Genomic DNA, 12,783 nt, shown 5'->3' with positions numbered 1-12,783 from the left:
ACGTCTACCACTGTTAGGGGGATGAAATCTATTTATCCCTCTGAGCACTTGGTAGACCCAGAATTAAGATGGATCTAAGATGGTAGAATTTCCCCTTTAAATAGTCTATGCTCACATGAATACCATGGTATTACCATGGGTCAATACCATGGGTTATCATAAACCTAGAGCTTAAAAACTACTATTAGTAATTTATAAAAATTAATAAAATTAATAGTTGATTTTTATTTTATTTTTTATTTTAACTAAGCTAAAATGTTTAACATACATTAAATTACAACATCCATTTTTACTCTTCATCGGATCAAATATTTTTTCACTCTATGCTAGTTTGCATATCACATACCTCTCGGGGTTAGTAGATCCAGAGTAAAGATGGATCTATGCTGGTTTACTCCCCCCATTTAAATAGGCTACATTCTAGGTGAATACTATGGGTCAATACCATGTGCCATTTTGGTGAATACCATGGGTCAATACCATGTGCCATTTTTATTTTTATTAATACTAATATTAGGGTTAATAATGTTTTTTGCATGGTATTAATAACAATCTAGTCCATGGTATTTGTCCCATAGTATTTTGCCCATAGTTTTCACCTAAATATAACGCATTTTTTGAGTGTTCGTAAATATAAGGTGACTTATGGAGTAAATATAAAAAAATGTTTCATTTGTTTACCATACCTCTCATTTATTTATATTTTTATTAATTAGCATACCTCTTTTACAAATATGGTATTTGGCACATAGGATTCACTTAAATAAAACCTCTTTCTTGAGCCTTCATAAATAGAGCGAGGGTTATGGACTAAATATAAAAAGAGGTTTTATTTATTTACCATGCGTCTAGTTTATTTATATTTTTATTTATTTACTATACCTTTTGAGTAAGTATAAAAAGACGTTTTATTTATTTACCATACCTCCACTTTATTTATATTTTTATTTGTTTACACCCTTGCATGTATATAAGGTGACTTATGGAGTAAATATAAAAAATATTTTATTTATTTACCAAACCTCTGATTTATTTATATTTTTATTAATTTACCATACCTTTTTTATAAATATGGTATTTGGGCCTTTGGCCCATAGGATTCACTTAAATAAAACCTATTCTTGAAAATGGGCGAATGGAAGGTTGCAACTCCTAATTTCAAGGGCTAAATTTACCTTTTTTACCCTCTCCCTTAAAATAAGGTGGGCTATTTGAGGTGATTTGTAAAAATGTACTATGATACAAAATATTCGTCCACTAAAAATTTAAAAACCCTTAATTTCGACAAAGGGCGAACATTCGCCCCTAAAATTTTCTATGAAGTGTATGTTGGGAATTTCTGATAATTCCATAACAGAAAAACAGAGAATAATTCTCTATTTTTAACACTCTGTTTTAACACAGGAAACCAAAAAAAATCATTTTCGGAATACGGTGTTTCAGCAACACAGTTTCGTGAATTGATGAATGCAGTGTTTCAACAACGGTGTTTTAGCAATGCCAAAACAACACTCTGTTTTTGACGCGGCGAAACAACAAAATATATCTTCTGAAAACAGATTTTCAACAATGCACAACAAAAGGGACTTTGTATTCATTAACAATACTTCCTCTAACAGAGGGATTACAACAAGGCTGCTTCAGAGGCAGTTCAAAAACTTCAAAAACTTCACTCTGTCAAAAAAATTACATTACTGTGTCTGCACTGCTGTACATTACAGAAAGCAAAATACTCTGTCTTCTCTGAAAATCAACACACTGTCTTTGCACTGCTGTGCATCTACAAAACACTTTGTTTCTGCTCAAAATTAACGCTGTTGTAACACTCTGTTTCTTTCTTGAAAAGTTTTACACTGCTGTGTGTAAATTTTCATTCTTTCATACGCGCTGTTGCGTATTACAAAAAAAAAACTATCTCTGCACTGCTGTGCATTACAAAGAGAACTCTGTCTCTGATAAAAATTGACACACTGTTGTGTTTCACATTACATTTCCATATTCAACAAAACAGAACATCACATTTGTTTTACTTGTGCCGTAAAAACAAAACTACACCTGTGAATTAAAAAAAATAAAATTAAAATCTTACCTACATTTACCAACCACAGTAATAAATTACCATCATTCCGTGAGTGACCACCATTCCGTAATAAATCACTGTGTAATGGCTGATTTAGGCAAGGACTGGCGCTGCAGCTGTTTAATGGCAGATTCATCAATGCGGGGTATGGCAAAGGACTGGCCCTGCAGTTGAAAATAATATTTCAACACTCCCCTTTAGTTTCAACTGCTGGGTTATCAGTCATACCCAGACATTTCCTTAAAAATTCAAAACTTTTCTGCCCCAATGGTTTGGTCAGAATGTCTGCAACCTGCTCCTGAGTTGTACAATGTACTAAAATAATTTCTCCATTGTTTACCAATTCCCTCATGTAATGAAACTTTGTGTGAATGTGTTTCTTTCTCTTATGAAACACAACATTCTTGGATAATGCAATAGCTGAGCTATTGTCACAAAAAATCATTGTTCCTTTTCTTTTCTCTTCGTATAAACTCCTTAACATCCTTCTCATCCAAACTGTTTGACATGCTGCTGTTGTAGCTACCACATATTCTGCCTCTGTTGTAGACAATGCTACAATAGGCTGTTTTTTAGAAGCCCATGAAATGGCTCCTGAACCCATGTGAAAAACATAACCTGATGTGCTTTTCTAATCATCTACACTTAGAGCCCAATCACTTGCTGGAAATAATACTGAGAGGGGGGGGGTGAATCAGTATTATCAAATTATTTTCAATATACCTTCCAGATTTATACTTTAATTTATTGTTTAGATATTGATCATTAATTTGTATGTCAGTGCCATATAATAATGAACAAGAACAAAAAAAATAGATAGGCACACCAAAGAACACCAGATATAAGGTGGAAACCTAATGTGGGTGAAAACCACCTGTTGTAATATGTCTCTATCTTCTTTCAATTAGAAAATTCTTTTACAAGGATTTTGTACTGGTGCAGTCCTTTACCAGTACGTAGGCTGCAACCTGCAGAGAGCTACAACTCTCTCTCGTTTTCCAGTCTCTCCTAGAAGGGAGCTACAACCCCCTATGCTCTTTTTCTTCTTTAAGGACCATGTTTCATTAATTTTCAAACTGGATCCAAGAAGATCAAATAATCATCAAGTACATGCAAATCACCCAATCTCCTTATACAATCAACCAATGAATCAACCAACTTCTCAGAATGCTGTAAACAGAAAAGTACTACCGTAAATCTAAACCCAGAACTCTGTAGCAATAGATAAAAGATAGCCAACAAATGTTTCAAGATAGGTCTGCATCTTCATCAATAGTGGGCTGCGAATACCCGCAGCTCTTCTATGTCTAAACTGCGCAGATCCGCACTTGGTCGGTGTACTCCTTTGCGTATCTCCATACAACTCGTTCTGCTACCCTGCATACCTCTGCTCAGATCCGCACCTGCGCAGTCCGTCTGACAACGTACCTCCGCAACTTGTTCTTCTGTTTCCCTGCGAACCTCCACACTGTGTCTTCTTCTGCACTGCGTACCTCGCACTGCGCATTCTGCTGCGCTGCGTACCCCCGCACTGTGCCTTCTCCCGCGCTGCGTACCCCCGCACTCATGCCGTGGATCACCTGCGAACCTCTGATTAGGGCCAAATTAATAGTCCTCCAATGTGCCACAAATAGTCAGATCCACAGATCTAATCATGCTCCCGAGAGATCATGAATTATCAATAGATTCGCCTTAATTTTTCTCCTTGATTTAGATCTAGCTTTTAAAACCAATCACCCAAAATTTCAGATCTTAAGATATTCAAATTTCATAAGTGTCTGGCCAAGTGATTTCTTTTTCTCTTTATAGGCAAGCCCTTATTCAAACCATGGGACAAAACCATCGAAAACCAATACAAGGGATCCAAACAGGGGTTCAAATAATTTAGATCCTATACCACGGGCCAAAACCATAGGATCATGAACGACGGGCTAAATACCAATGGCCAAACGTAAGAAACCCCACGCGAGCGCGCTTCTCTGCATTGGAGTGAGTGAACTGGGGGACCGCACCTTATGAACGGATAACCTGCGGGTATGTACATACTTCCTGGACGGCGAACCTGCGGGTCCGCACCTTTTGAACGATGCACCTGCGAACCTCTTATTTTCCATCATTTTGAGAGCCTGAAACAGAATTTTGCCACTTGAGTGAGTTGCCATCAAGTACAACACCTGTACTAGATAGCCAAACCATAATCATAATGCCAACAATCTCCCCCTTTGGACTTGATGGCAACGTCAAGATCCTCAACGTCATTCTCCCCCTTTGACATTAAGGGCAAAGGGTTATGCTCCCCCTGAGAACATGCATAGGCCTTTGCTTTACTAATCATGCTCCCCCTGACTAAAGATCAGATTTGCAGATGAAAAATTTCTTCAAGAAGAACAATAATCCACCATACACCATACATGATCGTGAAAGAGATAGAGACATATTGCAGCAATATTCAGATCAACATCCATGTTCTCCTTCTGTACTTCCTCCAAGATCTTCTACCATAATGCCAACAATGCATTATTAGAAGAATATATGCTCTCCCTGAACCTGTGCCATTCAATCTTCGACCAATCCGCAACCCAACAAATGTACGCGTATACCCCATAGGAAACTTGCGTACAACCAGCAATCTCTGAAACAGATGAGATTCAACAATAGGATGATGCATCAACAACCCCCAGCTTTTGCCTGAGGTATTCAAAGGTCTCCCTGGGCAATGGTTTGGTGAGTATATCAGCAACTTGTTCCTTAGAAGGAACATACTCCAACTTGACCTTTTGTTCAAGCACTTGTTCCTTGAGAAAGTGATACTTGATCGGTGTGTGCTTGGTCTTTGAATGCATGACTGGGTTCTTTCAAATGCTGATTGCACTTGTATTATCACGTAAGATGGAGATAGGTGGAGTACAAGTGATCTGAAATTCCTGCAAGGTCTGCATCATCCAAAGGAGTTGAGTGCAACAAGATGCAGCAGCCACATATTCCGCTTCAGCTGTAGATAAAGCAATCAAACTCTATTTCTTGCTGAACCAAGATACTAATCTAGAACCCATAAAGAATGCACCTTGGAGCCTGTTTGAGACCATACAGAGCCTTTTTTAGTCTGCATACAAGATTTGGATCATTCCCAAGGATGAACCCATCTGGTTGCTCAATGTACACTTCTTCTTCTAAGTCTCCATTCAGAAAGGTCGATTTTACGTCCATTTGAAATACTTTGAATTTCTGAAAGCTTGAGAGAGCAAGGAACATTCAGATGGCCTCAAGTCTAGCAACGGGAGCAAAAGCTTCTTCAAAGTCTATTCCTTCTTGTTGAGCATACCCTTTACAAACAAGTCTGGCCTTGTTTCTAATTACTTCCCCATTTTCATTTAACTTATTTTTGAAGATCCATTTTGTCCCTATGACATTCTTATCTTTTGGTCTAGGAACCAACTCCCAAGTGTTGTTCTTTTCGATCTTCTCAAGTTCTTCATCCATCGCCTTGACCCAGCATTCATCTTTGCATGCCTCTCTTACATTTTGTGGTTCAGTGGAGGAGAGTAATGCCAAATAGCTTGAGGCTTCTGCAATTTTTCTTCTTGTTTGTACACCTGCCTCTTTCTGCCCCAAAATCTGAGATTCTGGATGATTCTTCTGAACGTACCTGGATGGAGTCTTCTCTTCTATCCTTATCTGTTCCTCTGGTGCCTCTTGAAATTTTTCTTCATCATCAATCTGATTTGGAGAGTAGTCTTCATCCTCTTCAATATTTTCATAATTCGCTTGCCTAGGAATGTATCCTTTTGCATCAACCACTACATCAATGTTGTCAACAATTCTTCCAAGTCTTTTATTGTAACACTTATATGCTTTGCCGTGGAGAGAATAACCAAGGAAAATGCCTTCATCTGCTCTAGGTTTAAGTTTGCCAAGTTGTTCATCATTATTCTTAATATAGCATTTGCTTCCAAAATTTTTGAAATGCTTTACCGAAGGAGTCTCACCATACCAGAGCTCATGAGGAGTTTGAGTGTTGTTCACTCGGACATTTGTTTTGTTGAGAATAACAACCACAGCAAAAGCAGCTTCACCCTAGAAGGTTGCGGGAGTCCCAGACTGATCAAGCATAGCACGAGCCATTTGTTGGACCGTTCTGTTCATCCTTTCCACCACTCCATTTTGCTGAGGAGTCCTAGCTGTAGAGAATTCACTTCTTATTCCATGTTCTTCACAGAAATCGAAAAATTCATTTGAGGTAAAATCCCCACCCCTGTCGAACCTGAGGCACTTAATTTTGTGATCTGATTTGTTTTCAGCCAAGGCTTTGAAAGATTTGAATTTTTTGAATGCTTCGTCCTTGTGTTTCATAAGTCCCAACCAAACCATCCCTGAGAAGTCCTCAATGAATAATATAAAGTATTCTTCTCCTCGAGGTGACCTTGTCCTAAATGGACCACATACATCTGTATGGACTAGTTCAAGAGGCCTGCTGGCTGATCCTTCCTTCTCAGGGAAGTTAGTTCTGGTTTTCTTACCAAACTGACATGATTTACATATGGTGTTGTTTGGAATTTTGATATCTGGAAGACCACGAACTACCTGGTATTTGCATGCTTTCCTTATTTGTGAAAAGCTTAGATGCCCCAACCTCCAGTGCCATAACCAATGTTCATCATCTTTGCTCAAATAGCATTATTGTTGTCCTTCTTCAAATATGTATAAATTATTTGGAGTTCTTCTGCCTTTGATCACTGTTTTTCCTCTATCAAGATCACGAACACTACATCCATTTGATCGAAATATTACCTCTGTTCCTTGATCGCACATCTGACTGGCACTCAGTAGATTATGCTTCAAGCCATTAATATACAAAACATTTCCAGCTTTGACCTTTTCTTTCAACTGAGCAGTGCCTTTTCCTTTTATGGCTGCAGGGGTATCATTTCCAAAAGAAACTTTCTTTCCCTTTTCTAAAGCAGTATATGATTCAAGTTTTTCTTTATCACCTGTCATATGCTTCGAACATCCGTTGTCGATGTACCGTAGATTTTCTTGTCCTTCTGCATAAAATGCTATCCCACATCTTTCTGTTTGTGGTTCCTTTATTCTCCATGTTCTGGTGCTTGAGGCTTGCTCCTTTGTCTGCCGAAACCTGCTCCTGCATTCAGAATCTTCATGACCGAATTTATTACAAATAGAACATTCAATTTCATTTTCAAGGGCAGAAAATTTGTTATAGGTCCTTTTCATAATCCCAGTCATACTTCTTTGTTTTTTGAGCTTCTCTAGTCATGATTGTCTTATAAGCAACACATTGAGCTGCTTTGTCACCAAAGTTATGGGAAGAGAAACATTGGCCATTGAAGAAACTTCTGCGATTATCAAATCTACCAGCCAAATGATTGTAATTTCTATTGTCGTCCATTCTTGAAGCAAATTGAGAAGATTTTACCTGTGGTTGTTTGTAGCTTTTGTTCACCCTTAAGATGGATTGCCCCTGGTTTACCTGGTAGTCTTTGTTTGTTCTTGATGTAATTCGTCCCTGCCTTACCTGGTGATCTCCATTGGGCTTTTGCTCATTCCTCCTTGCTGTATCAAGATAACTCTTTGAGGTGGATGCTTGAGATGTTTCTCCATTATAACCCAGACCTGTCTTGATTATTGGAGAACGTTTTACATTGATAATCTCATCCAGAGTTTCATATCCTTTAACAAATTTAAGATTAAGAGCCTTTGTTTTCTCAATTTCTTTTCTAAGGCCAACAATTTCACATTCTAACTTCTCAAGAGATTTTTCTTTTTCATCAAGTTGGAATTGCAGAGTATCAATGATCATATCTTTTTCTTCTAAACATATTTTGAGTCGAGAAATCTATTCATAAAAACCATATAAATCTATAGCATACATGTAATCATCATCTTCAAAGGCCATTAAAAGTTTATAATCATTAACCCGTTCATCTTCGTCACTATTTGATAGGCCATCACTATTTTCATGAGTGTAGTAACTTTTCTTCGTTGCATTCTGTTTCTTGTTCCATCTAACAGGTTCCTTCCCTTTGTCAATCTTATCCTTGTGAGGACATTTGGGAGCATAGTGACCGACTCTTCCACAAGAAAAGCATTTGAACGGTAACTTACCTCGGAAACGACCAGTACCCCGTTGAAGATTTCTGACAAAATTTCATTCTTATTCTTCTTCTGACACATGTCCTGACTCATAGTACTCTCCTTTGCCTGAAGCCTTGAAGGCAGCTTCTCTCCTGTCTGATGGACCTCATTTCCTCATTTCATAAGTAGTTAGAATTCTGTGCAGCTGTGACATTTTAAGGCTTTGTAGATTCTCTTTTTCTTCTATTGCAGAAACTTTAGATTCAAACCTAGGGGACAAAGATCTTAGAACTTTTTCAACCACAACAGCCTCTTTTATTTCTTCACCCAAATTTTTCATACAATTAACAATCTCATATACACGAAGAAAATAGTTAGCCACACTTTCATCATTATACATCCTGAGATTTTCATACTGAATCCTGAGGGTTTGAATTTTTGCTCGTTTTACCTGATCATCTCCTTCATATCTCAGAAAAATCTTGTCCCATTTCTCTTTTGCGGATTTAAACTACATTACCTTGACAAATTCTTATTGAGATAAGCATCCTAATAAAGTATTAACCGCCTTTGCATTTGTTTCATAATTCTTCTTCTCAGCCGGATTTGTAGGAGTTGTTGATGGAAAAGTATACCCTGTATCTATGACATCCCAGACTTCTGTACCAAGAGATTGAAGATAGGTAGTAACTCTTACCTTCCAATAAACGAAGTTTGTCCCATAAAAAATCGGTGGCCTCATTGATGCTTCCCTCTCGTAGTTGCTCATGATGAAGGATCTTTCTTCAAGCGATCAAGATTCTTCTGAAGAACCCGCTCCGATACCAATTGTTGGAAATAATACTGAGAGGGGGGGTGAATCAGTATTATCAAATTCTTTTCAATATACCTTCGAGATTTATACTTTAATTTATTCTTTAGATATTGATCATTAATTTGTATGTCAGTGCCATATAATAATGAACAAAAAAAAGAAAAATAGATAGGCACACCAAAGAACACCAGATATAAGGTGGAAACCCAATGTGGGTGAAAACCACCTGCTGCAATATGTCTCTATCTTCTTTCAATTAGAAACTTCTTTTACAAGGATTTTGTACTGGTGCAGTCCTTTACGAGTACGCAGGCTGCAACCTGCAGAGAGCTACAACTCTCTCTCATTTTCCAATCTTTCCTGGAAGGGAGCTACAATCCCCTTTGCTCTTTTTCTTCTTTAAGGACCACGTTTAATTAATTTTAAAACTGGATCCAAGAAGATCAAATAATCATCAAGTACATGCAAATCACCCAATCTCCTTATACAATCAACCAATGAATCACCCAACTTCTCAGAATGCTATAAACAGAAGAGTACTACCAGAAATCTAAACCCAGAACTTTGCAGCAATAGATAAAAGACAACCAACAAATGTTTCAAGATAGGTCTGCAATCATCACCAATAGTGGCCTGCGAATACCCGCAACTCTTCTGTGTCTAAACTGCGCAGATCCGCATCTGGTCGGTCTACTACTCTGCATATCTCTGCACCACTCGTTCTACTGCCCTGCGTACCTCTGCTCAGATCCGCACCTGCACTGTCCGTCTAATAGCGTACCTCCGCAACTTATTCTTTTGTTTCCCTGCGAACCTTTGAACTATGTCTTCTTCTGCATTGCATACCTCACACTGCGCCTTTTGCTGCACTGCGTACCCCCATATTGCGCCTTCTCTTACGTTGCGTACCCCCGCACTCACGCCGTGGATCACCTGCGAACCATTGATTAGGGCCAAATTAACAGTCTTCCAATGTGCCACAGACAGTCAGATCCACAGATCTGATCATGCTCCTGAGAGATCATGACTTATCAATAGATTCGCCTTAAGTTTTCTCCTTAATTTAGATCTAGCTTTTAAAACCAATCACCAAAAATTTCAGATCTTAAGATATTCAAATTTCAGAAGTGTCTAACCAGGTGATCCATTTTCTTTTTTATGGGCAAGCCCTTATTGAAACCATGGGAAAAAACCATCGAAAACCAATACAAGGGATCCAAACAAGGGTTCAAATAATTTATATCCTATACCACGGGCCAAAACCATAGGATCATGAACGACGAGCTAAATACTAAGGGCCAAACATAAGAAACCCCACGTGAGCGCACTTCTCTGCATTGGAGTGAGTGAACTGGGGGACTGCACCTTATGAACAGATAACCTGTGGGTATGTCCACACTTCCTGGGCAGCGAACCTGCGGGTCCGCACCTTTTGAACGATGCACCTGCGAACCTCTTATTTTCCATCATTTTGAGAGCCTGAAACAAAGTTTTGCCACTTGAGTGAGTTGCCATCAAGTAGAACACCTGTACCAGAGAGCCAAACTAGAATCATAATACCAACATCACTATCACTGTATCCAATTAAATCTGAACATTCTGAAGTAGTATATAAAATGCCAAACCTTGTAGTACCTTTAACATACCTCAAAATCATTTTTGCTGCGTGCCAATGTACTTCTTTTGGCCTCTCCATGAATCTAGAAATTAGACTAACAACATACATTATGTCTCGCCTAGTTGCAGTCAAATACATGAGGCTGCCAACTATGCTCTTATACAAACTAGGATCAAAATCCATGATGTTGTCCTCTTTGCTGAGTTTTAATCTCATCACTGTGGGAGTGATTGCTCCTTTGCTCTCGTGCATGTTAAATCTTTCTAACACTTCATTAACATGTTTTGCTTATGAAATAAAAATCCCATTTCCATTTTGTTTTACTTCTATTCCTAAGAAGTATCTAAGAAAACCCATGTCAGTCATTCCAAATTCTTCTTTCATGACTGTTTTGAATTTTTTAATAAGGTAATCATCATTACCTGTGAAAATAACATCATCAACATATAACACAACAATTAGTATTTTACCATTCTTTTCTATGATGTAGAGGGTGGGTTCTCCCTCACACTTTTCAAATCCATTTTTCAGTAGATAGGAATTTATCCTACTGTAGCACTCTCTTGGTGCTTGCTTCAGCCCATAAAGAGCTTTCTTCAATCTGCACACTTTGTGCTCATGGCCTTTCTTTTCATAGCCTATAGGTTGTTCAATGTAAACCTCTTCCATTAACACTCCATTTAGGGATGCTGACTTCACGTCCATTTGGTAAACTTTCCACCTATTTTGTGCTGCTATGGACAACACTGCTCTCATGGCTTCCATTCCAGCAACCAGTGCAAAAGTTTCCTCATAGTCTCTCTCATACTGCTCCTTATATCCTTTGACAACCAGCCCTGCCTTGTGTCTTTCTATTTTGCCTTCAGCATTACTCTTGGTCTTGTAGACCCATTTAACTCCAATGACTTCCTTTCCTTTTGGTAGTTCAACTAAATCCCATGTCTTGTTTCTTTCTATGGAATTGATCTCCTCATCCATAGCTTCTATCCATTTCTTATCCTTAATTGCTTCTTCGAAATGAACAGGGTCATCAACATAACAATATAAAGCAAACAAATAATCCATACCTTCATTTGTTGCCTCTTGTTCATAAATGTCATTTAAATTTTTGAACTTCTTACCTCTTTCATTTGGTGTACAAGTACTTGAAGAAGCACTTGAATTTCCTCCTTGTGGTGTGCTTGGAGAAGCACTTTCATTTCTCCTCAAGGGTGTCTCTTGATGTCCTTGTGTTGGCGCTGCTATTTGGGGATGTCTTTCAACCATCTTTTCCTTATCTTCATCATGTGACAAAGAGCTTTTAACATTCACTGTTTTCTCTATGCTTCCATCCCAAGCTTCCTCCTCAATGAAATGAACATCTCTACTCACAATAAGCTTCTTGGTGGATGGGTTATACAACCTGTAAGCTTTGGATTCCTCACTGTATCTAATGAAAATACATTTCTCCCCTTTGCTGTCCAACTTCTTCCTTAGCTCATCTGGAATGTGTGCATAAGCCACACATCCGAAAACCTTCATGTGGGTGACTCCTTGCTTTCTCCCACTCCATGCTTCTTCCGACACTCTATTCATGAATGATTTTGTAGGTCATCTATTCAAAATGTAAGTTGCACAATGTACAACTTCAGCCCAATAATCATTTGGAAAATGCTTTGCCTTTAACATGCTCCTTGCCATATCCATGATTGTCCTATTCTTCCTTTCAGCAACTCCATTTTGCTGCGGAGTGTACCTAGTTGTAAACTGCTTATGAACTCCATTTTCTCTATAAAAACATAGAAATTCCTTGGAGATATACTTACCTCCTCTATCAGTTCTTAGAACTTTGGTATGCAACCCGCTTTGGTTTTCTACAAGTGCTTTGAAATTGCAAAATCTTTCAAACACTTCACTTTTGTTCTTCAGAAAATAAACCCAAATTTTTCTTGTAAAATTATCAATAAATGTCAGAATATAGTGGTTGCCTCTAAGAGATGGAGTTTGCATCGGTCCACATAAATCTGAGTGCACAATCTCTAAGGGTGCTTTTGCCCTTATGCTTTTCCCGGATGGAAAACTTTCTTTGTGTTGTTTCCCCAAGATGCAACCTTCACAAAGGCTGTCCGGTTTCTCTATCAATGGTAATCCTCTTACCATTCCTTTTCTACTCAACAAATTAAGACCTCCAAAGTTGAG

At 38.2% G+C, this 12,783-nt stretch overlaps 1 pseudogene; it reads right to left on the bottom strand.

Moving 5' to 3' along the window:
- LOC149247532 (protein NRT1/ PTR FAMILY 5.6-like) overlaps positions 1–12,783 on the bottom strand; it is a 52,943-nt pseudogene that overhangs the window by 2,306 nt on the left and 37,854 nt on the right.

The sequence above is a fragment of the Pinus tabuliformis genome, chromosome 7 (genome assembly GCF_031772625.1).
Source record: "Pinus tabuliformis cultivar Carrire ecotype Pingquan chromosome 7, CPIR1, whole genome shotgun sequence".
In the NCBI taxonomy this organism is placed as follows: Eukaryota; Viridiplantae; Streptophyta; class Pinopsida; order Pinales; family Pinaceae; genus Pinus; species Pinus tabuliformis.
Note: the sequence above shows the minus strand (reverse complement) of the source record. Positions and strands in the feature narration are given on the sequence as shown.